The sequence below is a fragment of the Micromys minutus genome (genome assembly GCF_963924665.1).
Source record: "Micromys minutus genome assembly, chromosome: 5".
Classification (NCBI taxonomy): domain Eukaryota; kingdom Metazoa; phylum Chordata; class Mammalia; order Rodentia; family Muridae; genus Micromys; species Micromys minutus.
The window spans coordinates 78,417,256-78,437,172 of NC_137974.1; positions in this window are offsets into that span (position 1 = coordinate 78,417,256).

The window sequence follows — 19,917 nt, forward strand, 5'->3', positions numbered from 1 at the left end:
AAAGCGATAAAACATTTTTTTCCCCGATCCTCACTGCCATTTGTACCTACCTGATCATCAATCTAACAGTCAAGAGGGCATAGAAGTAAAAAGAAAAATAGACAAATCCATGAATAAAATGAGTGTTAGAAACTGAAGACTAGCTGTGTTGGGAGCAGGGATTGAAGAAAAATTCATCCAGAGACTGCCTTACCTGTCCTCACTGAGGATCCACCCCACGTGCAGCTACAAAACCCATGCAGTATTGCTGATGCTAAGAAGTGCTTACTGGCAGGAGCCTGATATGGATGCCTCTTCAGAGGCTCTGCCAGAGTCATACTGATACAGATGAAGATGCTTGCAGCTAATCATCGGACTGAACATGGAGACCCCAATGAAGGAGCTAGAGAAAGGACTGAAGGAGCTGAAAGGGATTGCAACCCTATGGGAAGAACATTATCAACCAACCAAACCCTCCACAGTTCCCAGGAACTAAAACACCAACCAATGAGTACACATGGAGAGACCCATGGCTCCAGTTGCATATGTAGCCAAGGATAGCATTATCTGGCATCAAGGGGAAGAGGGGCCTTCAGTCCAGTGAGGGCTCATTTTCCTAGTGTAGGGGAATGCAAAGGCACTGAGTTGGGAAGAGGGTGGTTGGGAGAGGAAACACCTTCATGAAGGCAAGGGGAGGGGAAGGGGGGATAGGAGTGGGAGGAAAGAGGATAACATTTGAAATGTAAATACAGGGGGTTGGAGAGATGGCTCAGCGGTCAAGAGCACTAACTACTCTTCCAGAGGTTCTGATTTCAGTTCCCAGGTGGCTCACAAGCATCTGTAACAGGATCTGATGCCCTCTACTAGTGTGTCTGAAGATAGCAATAGTGTACTCATAAAATAAAGCTTAAAAAATGTAAATATAGAGAATATTCTATACAAAAAAAAGAGAAAGGAAAAAAAAACTTGACTTTCGATGTCAGGGAGTATTAGGTCATCCCGGCACTCTGGAAACTGAGGCAGGAAGGTAGAGAATTCAAACCCAACCAGTGAGTTAGGGACCTAAGCAATTCATTCAAATGAAACAGCTGGCACTGGAGTGAATCCCAATGCTTGGAGGCAAAGGTATGGGGATCTCTGAGTTCGAGGCTAGCCTGGTCTACAGAGCAAGTTCCAGGATAGCCAAGGCAGAAGAAACCTTGCCTCGAAGAAACAAACAGCCACACCAAATAAACAAAATGCCGGCAAATTATAAAATGTATAAAGGACAGGCTGGGTTACCTGCTAGGTTGACGAACACTATCAACCAGCATCACATGATGGCATTTATAGAGTTTAAACCTTTGTCAAGGTGTGAAAAAAAATTGAAAATACATATTTCCTTTCCATGGCTTCCTTCAAGCCACAACAACCTACTTCCAACATGGTTGCTTCATCTAGTTATCAATCAGCCCTCTAATAGTTTGCCAATAGAGAAAAACTCTCTGCCATCTGACACTAACTCTCCCCTGCAGCCAAACTGCTCACAGGTTTGGTCTGTTGCTGTGTATCAAAATGCTAAATTCTATAGGAATTCTACAGCAAAGGCTTAGTCACTTTTCCTTGATTTAAAATGATTGGTTAAATAAAATTGGCTACAACCAATTACCAGAGGGATTAGAGGTAGGTGGGTTTTGAGCTACTTAGTTGGGGCTTGAGAAGAGAGAGGAGGGAGGAGAGACCAGGGGGAGAAAGAGGAAGAACAAAGAGGAAGAAGCCTCCATGGGGGGAGATGGACCATGAGCACATGACCAGAAGAAACAGCAAGTATTTAGGGTACACCTCTGGGGAGACACTCAGGACAGCAGTTAGAGGAGTAGATTAGGGGTTACCTCCAATAAAGTCAAAGCCAAATAAAATAACCATGGTCTTAGTCCCATTTACTTATAAGCTGGTCGGGGATGTGTTCAAATCGGTTTAACTACAGCCTAGAGCCCATATTTCACCAAGTTCCAGCTTCCTGCCCGATTGTTCTCGTCTCTCAGAAAACTGCTTCTTAACTTCTTCCTCCTGGAGGCCTTCCTTGACTGAGCTCTGACTCTGGTCTACAGATATCTACAAAGGACTTCTCAGACTTGTGTCTACACCTTCCCAATAGGCACAGCCCAAGTTAACTTTCTTCCAAACTTGAGTACATTTGACAGAGTGACAAACAAGAGCTTGCCTCAGAGAAGACCAACTCTTGAAAGCTGCCGAAGATACCAATCTTTTACATCACCCAAGACAGATAGATACCTGGTGGCAAGACTTTAAGAATGGCAGTTCATCTGTTTACGTCAGTCCCTTACCATAAAACCATTCAGGGCCCTCAGTGGCCATAGAGTAAAATGCAGTCACCCTAGTGTGGCCATCAAAGCTCTTTATAAAGTGATCAGATCAAACTGTATACATGTCCATTATAATGGGTGTCACTGGAATTATGTAACTCAACTAACAGTATGCACGGTCGGTCTCCTATCCAGGAATGCAGCTCACTGGCCTCAGGAAGCCTTTCTTACTCATTTCCTATGCAAGGCCCCACCCACTTCCCCACCCCCAGCCCCTATCATTGGTACAGAGTAAGGGTTCTAATGGATTTGAAGAATTATTTCCACTATATTTCTATTAACTAGACTGTTTTTGTTGTTCTTAAATAATAAATTTTAACTTTTGATGACTTATTTATTTGTTTGGTTAGCCTTCTGTCTTGAGTCCCCCCCCCCCCCATCTGCTTGTGGTGCTAAGGATTAAACCCAGACCTCGAACATGCTAGGGAAATATTCTGACATCAAGCTACCTCCCAGTCCTGTTTATTTTTTTATTGTTTGGCAGTATAGGGAAATCAAGACATATCAAAAGAATTTCTTACATATCAGACAAGTATTAGACCACCAAGCAAAGCTCCCCCAACCCCCTCTCCTTTTAAGATAGGGTCTCAAGTAGCCCTGGCTGGCATTGAACTCACCGTGTAGCCTAAGTGGGACTTTGGACTCCTAATCCTCCTGCCTTCGCCTCCCAGGTGCTGGGATTCCATGTGTGAGAGCTCCAGCTCTCAATTTCTAAGTACACCATACATCACAGACATAGTTTAAATAGTGAGTTCAAGGATAGTCAGAGCTGCCTCAAATAAATAAATAAATAAAAGCTAAGGATGTAGCTCATCCCTACCAGTGACAGTTTTGCAACACAGTCCAAGTTGGCCTGGAATCCAGCTGTCCTTCTACCTCTAGTTCTGAAATTATGGGTAGATGTCACCACACCTGGCTCTTAGTTTTTCCTTCTTAATTAGAAAAGGTTATGGGACAGAATCTTAGAACTTAACCTGCAGCCTCAGTTAAAGACATTCCTCCTGTCTCATCTCCTTGAGTGCCAGGATTACCGGCATGCCTCATTAGGCCCAGAAAGCTCTCAGTTTTAAGGAATTATTTGTTTTCATTTTATGGGTACAGGTGTTTTCCTGGATGTAGGTGTTTGACCCACTGTGTGGGTCCTGGGAATCAAACCCAGGTCTTTTGTAAAGAACAACAAGGGGCTGGAGAGATGGCTCAATGGTTAAGAGCACTGACTGCTCTTCCAGAGGTCCTGAGTTCAAATCTCAGCAACCACACAACCATCTGTAATAGGATCCGACACCCTCTTCTAGTGTGTCTGAAGACAGCTATAGTGTAATAATGTATAATAAATAAATCTTAAAAAAAAAAGAACAACAAGAACTTTTAACTACTAAGCCACGATGGTGACGAAGGTTGGGGAGATGGTGCTTCAGAGGAGTGGAGGCTGGAGGGATGCTCGCTGGGGCTTTGCTAGTTGCCAGCCCAGCTGGGTTTAGTGAAAGACCCTGTCTCAGGAAGTAAGGCAGGGAGTGATAGGGCAGGACAACTACCATCCTCTTCTGCCCCGCCCCCCCACCTACATATACATGTGCACAGATACCACAGACATACATCATACATGCAACAACAACAACAAAGTTTTTTTAAGTAAAAAGAGAACTGGATTAGCACAATGGTAGGTTGGTTCCCTGTTGTACCTGAGGCTCTAGATTCAGTCCTCAGTTCAGAAAGAAGACAAAGGAGAGCATTTCCCGGGGCTTAGAAAAAGAGTGGGGGTTCCATTCTAGTGGTTCTAGGATTCTCTGCCTATTGAATGCCTAAGCAGAGAACAGTTGCTCTAGTAAAGCCAGGTTTCCAACCTTTAGAAAGAAGGTATTGGGAACCCAGGGTTGGTCCATGGTTACTTTTCCATTGCTGTGGCAGAGTATCTGACAGAAAAGCTTAAGGGAGGAAGAATCTATTTCAGTCCATCATTATGGGGAAGGCATGGCAGCAGAAATGTAGTGCAGACAGGAAGCTGGAACCAGAATCAGATAGAACCTTCAAAGGCCAGCCTTCCTGACCAACCGCCACCAGCCAGGTGGAGACTGGTTATTCAAAATGTGAGCCCATGGTAAAAATTCAAGGTAGCCCTAAGCACGGTGGCATGCACCTTTAGTCCCAGCATTTGAAAAGCAGAGGCAGGAGGATCCCTATGTGTTTGAGGGCAGTCTGGCCTACGTAGTGAGTTTCAGGATAAGCCCAGCTTAGGGAGACCCTGACTCAAAAAGGTAAACTGAAACGAAATGAATCAAACAAAAAGATTTAAACCACAGTATTCAGTAAAGGGTAGGTCCAGTGAGAGCCAGACTCCTGATGGCTGTTTTCAGATTTACAGACTTTATGTGGACTATCAGAGTCTGTCCCTGCGACCAATAGAATAGGAATTTAACAGGAGACAAGAGGTGGCTTGTGGCTTTGTAAGTCCAGGTCCCTTGTTCCACTTCCTTGATTCACTTATTCTGGGGAAAGTCACTTACCATACTTTGAGCAGCCCAAATAATACAAAAACTACAGGCCCCTGCCAATGGCCAGGGATATGAACTTGGAAGTGGATTTTCCAACCTCCAATCAAGCATTCAGATGACTACAGTTCCAGACAACATGGTGTACAGCTTGTGAACCAGAACCACCCAGATAAACCATTTCATAATTCCTGTGGTTCGGGAATTGTGACTTAATAAATGTTTACTGTTTCGAGCCACTCAGTTGGGGGGGGGGGGAGGAGGGGAGGTGATTTGTTGTGCGACGAAAAATAACTTAACATACTTCTCACAGTTAAGTGGTGGGATGATCCAAGAAAGAAAGAGAGCATAGCACCTCCTGCCACCCTAGACACCCTCCTTAGTCAGAGAACTTAATGCTCTGCCCTGGAATTACCATAGCAGAAGGCTGGGAAGTGGAGAGAGACCTGGAGTGGAGAGGGAGGTTGGTTGAAGATGGATGGGGTGTACTGTAACCATCAGGAGACTAGGCCAAGAAGGATGCTTGCAGGCCGACATGTTGTGTGGCTTTTCCTGGGTAAACAGGAACTGGCATCTGTCTGTTCAATCTAGATAGGGCACTGGTCACAGACCCAAGAGAGGATCCATCTAAACCTAGCTCGAGAGCCAGTGAGTTTGCTCAGTCTACTTACGAGGAGATGGGTGAGGGATCGTTTGGAGAAGCACAGATGGCATGGAGGCAGTTGCATCCCCGAGAAGCCCACTCCAGCAAGGGTGATAACTCAAAGAGGCTGCGTCCCTTGAGTCCTCCCCTCAGGGCTTGCAAGCAGGCAGCTACGCCGCCCTAGCAACTGTCACTCGGGTGCAACATTGTGGAGGGGCTTTGGGAATCCTGCTACAGGGTATCCTGAGACTTGAAATTTTAGTTCGGTTCCTGGGTCTTAATGAACTTTCCTCTTCCCGAAAGGGAGGAACCTTTCCATTCCAAGAAAATCCCAGTACAACGCACCAAAAAGCAAGGAACGCGGTAGGCATATGACAGAGCTGAGCTGAACCTGCTGCTGTATGACAAATCCATGATTGAGGCTGGCAAGATGGTTGAGTAGGCAAAAATGTTTGCCACTGTGGTGGTTTGTATACGCTTGAAGTGGCACTAATAGGAGGTGTGGCCTTGTTGAAGTGGGTGTGGTCTTGGAGTGGGTGTGACCTTGTTGGAATAGGTGTGTCACCATGGGTGTGGGCTTTCAGACCCTTATCCTAGCTGCCTGGAAGTCAGTATTCTGCTAGCAGCCTTCAGATGATGATGTAGAACTCTCAGTTCCTCCTGCACCATGCCTGCCTAGATGCTGCCATGTTCCCATCGTGATGACAATGGACTGAACCTCTGAACCTGTAAGCCAGCCCCAATTACATGTTGTCCTTATAAGAGTTGCCTTGGTCATGGTGTCTGTTCACAGCTGTAAACCCTAACTAAGACAGCCACTAAGCCTGATTACCTGATTTCCATTCTTAAGATCCACAGGATGGAAGGAGCCCTTTGCAAGTTTCCCTTTGACCTCTACATGTGCACCACGGTGTGTGCTTACATGTACACATACATATAACTGCCTTTGCAGAATCCATGACCTGCCCAGCCTGAGCACACCTGTAACCCTAGCACTCAGGAGGGAGAGTCTATAGGATCACCCCAAATCCAAGGCCAGCCTGGGTTATGTAGTGAGATCCAGGACTGTCAGGACTACAAAGTAAGACCTGTCCAAGACAACAAAGAAAACAGTAACCCAAAATCTAGACGCAAATTATACTACAGAAGCAGTGCCAGCTAAAGGCAGAGAGAGGAGGACAGTTAGATGATGGAAGATTAAGTAAAAATAAATAATTACTCATCATCTTTTCTTGCCCCTAAGAGATCCCCAACCTGGAGACTTTGGAGCCGGGGAAAGAGACAGGGAGGAGGAGTCTGCTGCAGAATCAAGTCTTATTCGATTCCACACAACACCAGACACACACACACACACACACACACACACACACTCGTATATACACATCAGCACATCTCTCTATTCCACACATACCACAACTGGAGGAGGGAAGACAGACCAGAGCACTGACTGCCCTCAAGCTAGAGACAGAACAGGGCTTGAGTTCTCGAGGTCCCCCCAGGTCAACCCCTAGCTTTCTCCTAGCCTAGAGTAAGGTGAGAGGGTATACAGGAGAGACACATTTACAACAGAGATAATAGAATTAAACCCCCTTGGTGATTTTTTTTCAGAGATTTTAATTTTAAAAAGGTTTTTTTTTTTTTTTTTTTTTTTTTTTTAGATTTACTTTGTTTTACGTGTCTGCATGTTTTACCTCCACATATGTATGGTGTGTGCATGCCTGAACATATCAGAAGAGCATCTATTGGATGCCAGGGCACTGGAGCTCCAGATGGTTGTGAAGCTGCCATGTGGGTGCTGGGAACTGAACCCGAATCCCCTGCAGGAGCAATGAACACCCTCAACTGCTGAGCATCTCTCCAGTCTCGTACTTTCTTAAATGATATACATGTATGTGTCTCTGTGTGTGGGTACATGCGTAAGCGTGCAGTTGCCTGTTAGGGCCACATAGGGCACAGACCCCCTATAACTAACTGGTATTACTGGTGTTCTGAGATGCTGGACATGGACTAGGATTTGAAGTTGGGTCCCCTGCAATTGCAGAAGACGCTGCCAACAGCAGAATCATCTCTTCAGCCTCTCCACATGTAACTCTGGCTGGCATAGAACTTGCTATATAAGCCAAGCTGGCCTCAAACTCATAGAGATCCACCTGCCTCTGTTTCCCGAGTGCTGGGATTAAAATTGTGCAGTGCCACACCCAGCCTTGACTGGTTTTTTTTTTTTTTAATACTAAAGGTTATATGTGGGGAATCCAAATCATCACAAGAAATTTGTTAGGAGTTTTTCTTAAGCTCTTTTTCTTGAAAACAAACTATACCTTATTATGGCCTTGCTGGGTTGAAAGTCCTCAGAAAAGTATTTACTTTTCTGTCCCTTAAGCACAGGGTCACAGGAGGACATGAGGGATTTTGAAGGATTAGAATCAGAACAGGTATAAATGGGGTCACAACCCACTTCTGTGTGAGCCTTAACGGGTTTCTGAAGCTTTGTAACTCTCCACTGGGAAATTAAACTAACACCCCACGTGGTAAAACAGTGCAAAGTGCTGGCACACGCCTTTGATTCCAGCACTCAGGCGGCAGAGGCAGGTGGATCTCTGTGAGTTCAAGGCCAGCCTGGTCTGCGGAGCGAATGACAGAACAAGGAGGGTTATACAGCAGGGACCCTGTCTGTAAAAAAAAAAAAAAAAATCCAAAATAAATTAAATTAAATACAGAAGCAAGTGGATGCGAATGAATGTGGATTTGTGCCGCCAACCAGAGAAAAGAAACAAATAATAATGAGTAGCTTTCTTAATTGGCTATGGCCACAAAAAGGGGCTGGCAAAAAAAGGGGGGGAGGGGCTGGCAAGATGACTAACTGGGTAAAAGTGCTTGCTGCCAAGCCTGAAGACCTGAGTTCAAGTACAGAGTAGGAGAAAACTAACTCTGGAAAAAGTTGTCCTCTGATCTCCAAACATGTACACACACTCGCGCACGTGCACACGGACACACACACAAATAAATAAATAAATTAATTAATTAAAAAAACATTTTCCAATAGATTTACTTTTATCTGTGAATTGATTCTCAGCACAGGGAGTTTCATAGTCTACAAATCCAGACCCAGGGGACCCGATGCCCTCCATGGGCATGTGCATACACAGGTGCACAGTCATATTATATTTTTAAGCAAACATTCACACAGAGAAAATAAGAATAAAATAAAATAAATTTTATTTAAGAAAAGACCTCACAGAAGACAGACAAGGTGCCCAGCCCTGAGCTCAGGAGTGAAGTAAGCCACTAAGAGGGCCGACTGTGCACAGATGAAAGGAATCCACGCCACTCCAGATAAGCGCCTCGTTTCCTTAGTGGAAATAGTTGCATTTTCCCCCTTTGATTGACTAAAATCTTTGCTTGTTTGTACCTATAGCAAAACCCTCAAGGCCAGTTAATTTACAAGGAACACAAGTCCATTGAACTTGTTCTGGCGTCTGAGAAAGCCAAGAGATGGCGAGAACTGTGTGCTTTCTGTATCACAGCCGGGTCCTCCTCTTCTTGCAAAGCCCCTCCTTCTAGTGACCTGACTTGATCCTAACTCCTTCTCCAAGTCTCCACTCCCAGGCGGCTTTAACACCAGAATTTTGAGGACTGAATTGCCGACACATGGGTTCCAGGGGAGGCACCCAAACCATAGCCCCAGGAAGGACTGTACAGCCAAGAATCTAAATTAGCATAGACCGTGCATCTGACTCAGGGCTCTTGTGTAAAAGCCTCGGGAGCCCAGCAATACCAGCCACTCACAGCAGGCTCTGCAAGGAGCTCGTGTAGTGCAAGCATTTAGATAAACTTGAGAAAATCTGGATGCCTGGGAATGAAGAGCTCCTGTTCTGATTTCTGGGTGGGGCGTGGACACAATCAGAACTTGCCTTATTGATTTGCCCAGGGTGATAGATTGCCACGTGTGGATTGTGATGTTGCCATATGTCCCAGGTTTACTATTGCTGTAATGAAACCCCGAGGCCAAAAGCTACTTGGGGAGGGAAGGGTTCCTATGGTTGACACTTTCACATCACAAATCATCATCAAAGGAAGTCAGGACAGGAACTCAAGCCAGGCGGGAGCCTAGAGGCGGGAGCTGCTGCAGAAGCCATAGAGGGGTGCTGCTTACTGGCTTGCTCCTCATGGCTTGCTTGGTCTGCTTTTATACAGCCCAGGACCATTATTAACCCAGGGATGGCACCATGCACAGTGGACAGGAGCCTCCCACATCAATCACTAATTAAGAAAATGCCCTACAGCTGGATCTTTCTGGGACATTTCTCAGTTGAGGTTCCCTCCTCTAAGATAACTCTCCCTTGTGTCAAAGTTGACATAAAACTATCCTGCACACCATGAGTTTGACCACCAATGAGGAAGAACTGACAGAAGACTCTTTTTTAAAAAAATGATTGACTTATTTTGTTTGTATGAGTACACTGTAGCTGTCTTCAGACACACCAGAAGAGGGCATCGGATCCCTTACAGATGGTTGTGAGCCACCATGTGGTTGCTAGGATTTGAACTCAGGATCTCTGGGAGAACAGTCAGTGTTCTTAACCAATGAGCCATCTCTCCAGCATTCTAACCCTCCAAGGGCAGTTCCAATAGGATGCTTACAGCAACACATGAGACCACTCTAATGCTTATGGATTAGCCAGGGAATCTATTTAAGTCCAGTGGTTGTTGCACACACCTTTAATGTTAATCCTTCAGAGGCAGTTGGATCTGTGAGTTGAAGCCCAGCCTACTTACTCACTGAGTTCCAGGACAGCCAAGGCTACACAGAGAAACCACATAAAATGAAACAAAATAGAACAGAAAGAAAAAAAAATCCATTTCTCTCTCTCTCTCTCTCTCTCTCTCTCTCTCTCTCTCTCTTCCTCTCTCTCACTCATTCTCTCTCTCTCTCTCTCAGAAAATAAAATACCCAGGCTAGAGAGAGATGGTTCAATGGTTAAGAGCCCTTGCTGCTCTTGAAGAGAATCTGGGTTTAGTTGCCAGCACCCACAAAGTGGTTCGCAACCATTTATAACTCCAGTTTCAAGGAATCCGAAACCCTACTGTTACCTTCATGGGCCGCAGGCATGTATGTATGAGGTATACATACATACATGTAGGCAAAACACATACACATAAAATAAGGAAATGGCTCAAGCCGAGGGCCTGAGTTAGGTCCAGCACCACATCCGGTTGCTCACAACTGCCTCTAACTCCAGCTCTAGGGGATTAGATGCCACTAGCTTTCCTGACTTGTGAGTGCTCTTGCATAGACTGACAGACACAGAGAGGAAGGCAGAGGAGACAGACAGACAGACACAGAGAGGAAGGCAGAGGAGACAGACAGACAGACACAGAGAGAGGAGGGCAGAGGAGACAGGCAGACAGACAGACAGACCGAGGAGTTAAATATAGTTTCAGGAAACACACTTGTAGTTTTATATCTAAAACCACTGGCTTAGTGCTTCCTCCTCTCCTGCCCTAGTCTCTGGCACTGTCATTGCTGCCTCTTTAGGGGAGGTCTAACCCACTTTACAGCTGCCTAAGCTGTCATAAGCACACTGCTGGGACAAGTGGGCCTGGTGACCAACGGTGCTGAAAGTGGCGATCTCTAGCAACTTCTGAGTACCAGGAATGGTCTTGTATGGGGGACCCCCTTGTCCTCATCACCTGGCTTTTGCCCCACCTCAGCACCTCAAGATCTTTCCTTGTCTGTCTTGTGTGCAGTGTGTATCTCTAACCACCATACCTTGTTCTCGACATGTTGCTAACCAGTGTTTTCTGTTTTGTTCTGCTTTGTCTTAGAGGCTCTCTCAATCTGGTGGAAGATGGTCTCTGGCCCAGAGTAGAAATGAAATTGGAGAAGGCAGGTAGTGGAGAAACACTAAATGGGAAAGGAGCTGCCCGGATGGGCGAGCCATCTGTATGTCATATGCTTTGTGTAATTTGTCCTTGATGCAAGAAGATTCTGGTTTTCAGTTTTAAAGGTGCAGTGAAACCCATGTAAATAGATTGAATACACACATGAAATGCCTCACTCAAGTCCTGGCCCAGGGAGCGACAGGGCTGCTGGCCCATTTAGCCCTTCTGAAGGCTCTTGGTCCCCATCCAAAGGGAGGAAAAGGGGCCCTGGGGGTGTGAAATGCTGCCCTAGTTCAACAGCTATGGAGGGCCACCAGCCACCTTTTCTATTGGTGGCTTGTAACCTGAGAAGTCTGATTCTCCTGTGGGATGAAGCCATCACTCAAGAAACAGAGTGACAGTGATGGGAATAACAAAGTACACACACACACACACACACACACACACACACACACACGTATACACACACACTCATATATATATATATATATACACACACACGCAAACACACATATATACGCATACCATATACATCATATACACACACATACAAATATATATATACAGTATACACACAGCACACAAACATATATACAAACACACATGCACACTCATACACACACCACATACACACATATATACACATACACACATATATATATACACACACATAGCACACACGCATACCATATACACATATACACACATATACATGCACACATACATGAACACACATAAACACATAAGCACATGCATATACACAGTACACACACATATACACACACATACCACATACATACACACATACACACATACACAGCACACACATGAACACAGAAAAATAAAGATAGGTTTTTTAAAGACACTTTATTTAATTATATACATATGTGGAGCCCAAAAGAGAATATGAGGTTCCCTGGAGCTGGAATTATAGGCAATTATTAGCAGCCATTGTGGGTCCTGGGAACCCAACTCTTAACCTCTATAACAGTAGTACATACTCTTAACTTCTGAGCCACCTCTTCTGCCCCCTATTTTCTTATTTAACTTTTTATTGATTGTTCAGGAATTTCATCATGCACTCCATTCCCACTCCTCTCCCCATCCCTTGGTATCCACCCTCCATCCTTGCAACTCCCCGAAAGGAGAAAAAACTCATTGTGGAAACTGCAGTGTGTCATAGTGTGTCCCACAGTAAACCCTTTTGTCCACACCTCTTTCTTTTTTCTAATTAAAAAAAAAAAACTGTATTTACTTAGAAACATTCAGAATGTCAACAAAACAACCGCAATTGTTTTTTTGCAATTACAGAGTGGTATTCAGTTAACAGAACAACAATTATCTTTGTATAAGCTGCATCAGAGACAACTGAAGATAGAAAAGAAAAACAAAACAAAACAAAAACATAAAACCAAAAGAAAAAAAAACAGAAAAAACCCCAACCAAATTACTGTCCCCATATAAGACTAATTTGTGCTGTGCACCAACAAGAACCTGCTTTAAATTTCCGTGCCAATTTACAGTCCCCAGACTGTACCAGGCAAAGTTACTGGCTACTGAAAATACCACCAGGACAGGGCTATCTAAAGACACATTCGGTAGTGTGTTAACTATACAAAAAAAGACACTGTACAGTTTAAAAATAAATCTTACACAGCCTTACATTTCAACTTCTTTTAAAGGATGAGTTGTGTACAGGGGGGGTTAAAGGCTTTATAGACAATTAAAAAAAACTGCGTTAGAAACAACTTATTGATCATCATCTTCTTCTTCATCTTCCTCATCCTCCTCCTCATCTTCTTCTTCCTTTTTTTTCTTGCTCGTTTCAGCCTTGACCACCCTCTTTTTCGCTGCATCAGGTTTTCCTTTAGCTCTGTAGGCAGCAATATCCTCTCGTACTTCTCCGTCACCTTGGTGGCCTTCTTCTCACAGGGCTGCTTGTCATCTCCGTCAGTGTCATCCCCCCTCCCCCCAGTTTCTTTGCGACATCATCAATGGATAAGCCAGGATGCTTGCCTTTGATTTTTGGGCGGTACTCAGAACAGAACAAGAAGAAGACCAAAGGAGGCCTCTTGGGGTCTTTAAACTTCTTTTTGGCCTCCCCTTTGGGTGGGGGATGTAGGTTTCATTCCTCTTTCATAACGAACCTTCTGAGCCTTTGCCATATCTTCAAATTCCCCCTTTTCTTTAGCAGACAGGGTCCTCCACCTCTCTGAGCACTTCATGGAGAACTCTGAGAAGTTAACAGGGCATCCGGGCGCTTCTTCTTGTGCTCCTCCCAGCAGGTTTGCACAAAGAATGCCTATGAGGACATTTTGCCTCTCGGCTTCTTAGGATCTCCTGTGCCCAAGCTTAGTTGATTTTCCTCCGCGAGGAACAGAGTCGCCCAGTGCCCGTCTGGCTCTCGCTTGCCCCGGAGCTGTCTCTGTGGAGCTCAATGGACTGCAAAGGCTGTGAGAGCGGGAGCCAGACGCAGCCTCCTCTCTCTCTCCGCTCTGTAACCTTGTCCACACTTCTTTACTTGCAAGTGTTCCTTGCAATGAATGTTTGGTTTGCTTCGAGGCCTCTGCTACACTATTAATACTGGATCGTCACTGGGACTTCTCGCAGATGTTGGTAGATGTTGGGCTGGACCAATTCAAAACCCTGGATCTGGGTCTGAGTGGTAGCCTGCCAGCTCTCCTGCACCCACGCCACTAGGGTGAGCTCTCCAGTTCTACCCCAGCTAGCTCAGTGCTGTAGCTAGCAATGGCCGCTCTCACACCCTCGGGGCTGGTTCACGGGCAACTCTTGCAACCATGGCCAGCTCCCTAATTTTGGGGGGTGGGTTGGGGGAGGAGCTTGAAACTCCCCATATATATCATGTACACCAGGCAGGCCTCAATGCGCAGAAATCTATCAGCCTCTGCCTGAGGAGAGTCAAGATTAAAGGTGTGCACAGCCACACTTGGCAAATTTTTTAAAAAATTGTTTTTGAGACAGGGTATCCCTACACAGCCCTGGCTATCCAGGAACTCACTCTGTAGAACAAACGGTCCTTGGGCTCACAGAGATCTACCTGCCTCCGGCTCCTGAGTGCTGGGTTTAAAGGACCATGAGCAGTTTTAAAAATATTTTTTAAAGACTGAGGAGATGGCTCATATAAATGGTGAACACTCCTTGTATGTAGTCATTCTGGGCTCAAAAGACAGAAACAGGGGATCCCCCTGGAAGAAGCTGGCTAATGTGTGTAGCCATATTGATGAACTCTGGGTTTGTCTGAGAGACCCTAACTCGGTCTTGTCCAGGGTTGCAAAAAAGAGTCTGTGGAGTTTCTTTCTATTTAATCTCAGCCAACGCCAGGCAGCACTGGAATGATCGCTCATCTTTATTATAATTCTCTTGACATCTTGCTCTCTCTTTCTCCATGCGGGAGATTGGCCCCAGAGCCTGGCACATGTTAGGCGAAGTAATCCATCACCAAACTGCACCGCTGGCTGCCTTGCAGTGGTTCTGTGCCATTCTAGAGCCTAGATTCTAGGGGCACCGGGTCGTTCGGACATTCTGCTTCCTATAAAACCTACAGAGAGACTGATCGGGAGACCGCAAGGTGATAGGCTTTGTATTTTCTGTTGTGCTTTTCAGGGAAGGCTAGCCCTGCTTGCTAATTATTTGGGATAAGAAGCATGAGGTAAGACAGACAGACAGACAGCGGGGAATAGACTGGCCAGCACCAGGAGTGAGTTAACCCATTGACCAGCTTCAGATCCATGCCGGGGTCAGTTGCTAGTGCCCAGTGATCCCAGGCACTTTGCTTTTGCTCCTTTGTAAATATTAGGCATTTGTTATCTTGGTCTTCAGTTTTCTCTAGTGATCCCTAGTTAATCCCTCACAATACAAAAAGGTCAGGGCTGGGGACATAGTTTAGTGTGCTAGAGCATTTTTTTTTAATTGGATATTTACTTTATTTACATTTCAAATGTTATCTCCTTTCCCAGTTTCCCCTCTGGAATCCCCTTATCCTTTTCCTCCTCCCTGTGTGCTCTTTGGTTGGGGGTTTAGTCTCTGGGAGCTCTGGGGGGTCGGGTTGGTTGATATTGTTGTTCTTCCTGTGGGGTTGCAAACCCCTTCAGCTCCTTCAGTCCTTTTTCTAACTTCTCCACTGGGGACCCTGTTCTCAGTCCAATGGTTAGTTGAAAGCATCCACCTCTGTATTTGTCAGGCTCTGGCAGAGCCTCTCAGGAGACAGCTGTATCAGGCCCAGGTCAGCATGCACTTCTTGGCATCCACAATAATGCCATTTCTTTATGTGTATGAAGCCTTGTGTGTTCTCCCCAGCATTGAAAAACAAAGCACCTTCAAGAGGTGGGTGTGTTGGCGCATGCCTGCAATGCCAGCCAGCCCTCAAGAGCTTGATCTCGAGGATACTGAGTTCAAGGCCAGCCTGGATTACAACATATCAAGACCCTGTCACACACAAATAAAAAGACAGCTGGTTGGATGGGTGACAACAGCTGTAGATCACAATCTTACCTAGGAATGCTTCAAGAGTATATAAAGAACTAGGAATGTAGCTTAATGCTAGAACACATCCGCCGCACAAGTGAAAGACTTTAGTTCTGATCTCTCGACCAAAGAATCAAGAGATAGAAACAGACAGAAGCAGAAGAAAACAATCTTGCTTGGATAACCAGACTTGGGGACAGTGGGTGTCCAGTGTGGAGGTGGCAGTGGGCAGAAGAGGGAGGAGGAGGGTGAATCCCAGCTGGCGTCTGTGGAGACCCTCAGATTCATGCAACCTGGTGCTCTTCGAGGGTGCTCAGGACAAGCAGAATTTGGGGGTCTCCTGGATGCTGAATAGTAGGGAGGCGTCTCTCTCCCTGACTTGCTAGGACTTCCGAGTTCTGACCCCTTTGTTCTGTGAAAACCATCCTAGTTTACCTCTACCCAGTATTACTGCCTCCTTTTTCCCTTCCCCACAGAAGCCAAAGTCCCCAGATGGGATCTCGTTTGGTCCTAAGTGACCTTTCTCTCAGCCTCTCTCTCCTTCCCCACCATTCCACAGCTCTCCCTCTGGAGAAAAGGGAGATCCGCGTGGCCAGGGATAGATGGAGACACAGTGATTTAAAATAAATAAATAAATAAATAAATAAATGAGGGCATCTGTGGATGAACCTATTATTGTTTTGCTAAATGACCATGTTGCCAAACTGCCTTTTAAATATTTATGTGTACAGCCATGGGTCTGTGCTGCTCTCTCCTTTGGTTGAAGATGCTTCGTTTTGCAAGGGGACATAAGTATTCAAAATGCTTGACAGTGAGCGTCTCTGAGTGCTCTGCCCTAAATGGGACATCTATACTAACAGTCCTTTCCTCCACAAGTACCATCAAGGCTCAGAGAACATCTCAGAAGAGCCGGGCCAGAAGAAATGGTCATCTGGGGAAGCCATTAACCACCGCATTCATCTTGAGAGGTTGTGGTTACCGCTCTAGATGGAGCCAATCAAGTTTTCAGAATGGATAGGGGACAGGCTCCTGGAATCCTCCAGCCCTAGAAGAGAAGCTATTGGTAGCCGGTGGGGAAGGAAGAGTGATGTGATTTCTCTTTGTGAGAGCAGTCTCTGGTTGGCTGCCCATGGAGCTCCGCCCCACACCCAAGAACTCACATGAAGTTGGAGGGAGACATATTGTAGGTTAGAGGTCCAGGGGGAGTAGATGTGATCAAAATACATTGACTGCATATAGCAAATTCCTGAGGAGCAAATAGAATCTCTGTTTTCCAAGCAAGGAGTAAGGACGTGTTCTCTCTAAAATACATTTGCCTCATGTGGTCACCAAGCACATCTCTTGACCTCCTGCTATAACCCGCGAAGATCTCACTGAGAGTCATCACGCAGCACTCAGAACCCCAGGCCTCATGGCCAGTCAGCAGCCGACAGCCCCTAGTATGTATCGGGGTGTCCAGCTTTCTGGGTTCCGCTTCCAAGGAGGATACCATGCCAGGTGCCCCCAGGGACCTTTGAAACCTACTTACCCAAGTAACGCCAACTGTCCCTCTGCTTCATGGCTTGGCATTCCTGCCTGAGGCACATCCTTTCCTCGGTCTGGCCCCTCCCACCTGCTGGGAATTGAACTTGCCTACTCTGGGTCTTCTGCAAGAGCAACAAATGCTCTTAACCACTGAGCCATCTCTCCAGCCCTGAATTTCATTTACTTCTCAGAGTCTACTCTTACTCTCCTAATCTCTTTGGGAATCTGACTGTGAGTTAACTTGACTTTTGTTTTTATCTTCTTCTGTTTCTATCTACCCACCAATGTTCCTGTCTTGCTTTTCTCCCCCTGCTCCTTCTCTTCTACTTTCAAGCCAAGTGGCTCAAACTCTTGTTTTTCTTTTCCTTCGTTGGCTTCTGTTGCTTAGACAGAGTGCCTACCGACAGAGCATGAGTAAACACAGACCCAAAAAGGACAAAATAAAAATAGCCGATTGGTCGATAACAGAAAGGAGAGTTTGTAAAGACGGAGAAGGGAGGCAGGGAGGGCCTATGAACCACTGGAGTGAGTGATGAGGAAGTCTGATAGGCACTTCCAGGGACCTGGGGTTGCTTTCAAACAATGCAGGTGGCTCTTCTGGGTTGACAAAGAATGGGAGGGGACAGTTGCCCAACCTGAGGGTACTGTTCATTAAAAAGCTGGTTTTCTGGCCTCTGTGTGTGTGTGTGTGTGTGTGTGTAAGGTGAGGCACCTCCTCACAAGGAACTTCCTCCAGCTGTCTGTTTACAGAACCCACCAGTCAGTGATGCCAGAGCATTAGGTCAGGCCCCTGCTACCAAGCCTTCCCCACAACACTGCATGAGTGTTCCATTCTGTTTGGGCTTTTTGCTGCTGCTATTGATTGTTGCTTTTATTGGCAGACTGTGTACCAAAGTAAAAATAAACACGGGGGTTTGTACAGAGAGATAGAAAAGGGCTCTCTGTGTCTTCAGGGCCATGAGAAGCCTTGCTGGGAGACCCAGGGGGTCAACCCAGGCCCTGTGCTTAGCATAGCTCCTGCAGCTGAGGTAAGGATGTTTGTCAGCCATGTCCCGCCCTTCACTGGGTGGACAGCTGTGGGTGGATAACTGTGGTCATCCCCACACACTGAGTTCATAGCTGCCGGATGACATCCAAGTAGGGCTGACCAGGAAGCGGTGATCTCAAGGCTAGGACGGCAGCCACGCCTCTCAGTTCATTTCCACAAGCAGCTGCCTCAGCTGGTCAGTCACCACAATTTGGGGTTAAGGGTATGGCCCTGAAAGAGCAGGCAGCAACAACTATTACTACACAGGCAAAGACTATTCTGAGAGTTGTCCTGTCATGTTCGATGTGTAACCCAATTGTTCTCACATGCTTAGCCGGGTGATGCTCTGTTATCATTCTTCCTGAGTCAAATTAAAAACAAAAACTATAACTAAACGATAAAAATCAATCAATGCCTGTAAACCCTGCACTTGGGAGGTGATGGACGGAGGATCAGGAGTTCAGGGTAGCTTCAGATCTGGAGAGTTCAAAGCCATATGGGGTTATTTTCGACCTTGTCTCAATAAAATAGTCATCCTTACCGCCATTTACAGGCAGGAACTAGGATTAACGGTGGAGATCTGAAAGGCCAAGGATTTGTGCTTAGATTCAGATTTTGCATCTGTAAGATGTAAAATACTTAGTTTTGTCAGAAGGATTCAGTAACTGTTTCATTTCTGTGTTTACTTGTTTATTGCGCTCCTCCTCCCGCCTCAGTATGGCTTTACTTGCTTGATTGTCATTTTTCTGATGCTAGGCTGTAAACTAAGGTGTGCAAAGATTTTGGCTTGCTATCGTCAGAGTCTGAAAGGCGTGTACATATTCAGTGAAAACTTATCCCTAAATAGAAATGACAGGTGAAAAACATAGGTCAAAACCTGGTCCCTCAAGCACCTTAGGGGTCGGGTGGTCTCTAGACAGAAGAGAGCGAGCGGCGGGCTGGGGGAGTTCGGGGACAGTGACAACCTATTTCTGGCTTTGGGTTAAGGTCAGCAAAACTCCCAGAAGTGAGGAGGCTGTAATGCCAGCTTGAGCCCTCAGGTTCCCCTTTTTTTTTTTTCTTTTTCTAAACCAGGAAATGCATTTTTCTTGCTGTGCCTGTGGAGAAGCACCACCCGCCCCAGAACGGAGCGACAGAGTGCACGGGACCCGGAAGCAGCCGGGCGCGGGCGCGTGGGGCTTGGGAGCCGGGCTCCCTAAGGAGGAGCGCGGGAGAAGCCGGGCGCCTCGCGGAGGCTTGGCTGGGCGCACCCCCGCCGCGGGCTCCCGCGCTCGCCCCGCGCCGTTCCACCTTAAGCACGCAGACCTCCTTAAGCCGGGAGCGCGAGCCGTGGGTAGGGGCGGGATCTCGCATGCAAATAAGGGGCGTGGGGCGGCGGGGCGGGGCGGGCGGGGCGCGGTCTGACGTCAGGCCCTCGGCTGGGGCAGTTGGCGCGGCGGCGGCGGAGCGGCAGGAGGGCAGGAGCGGCGGCGCCGAGTGAGGCGCGCGGCGGGGCGCGGGCAGCGGCGGGGCCGGAGCAAC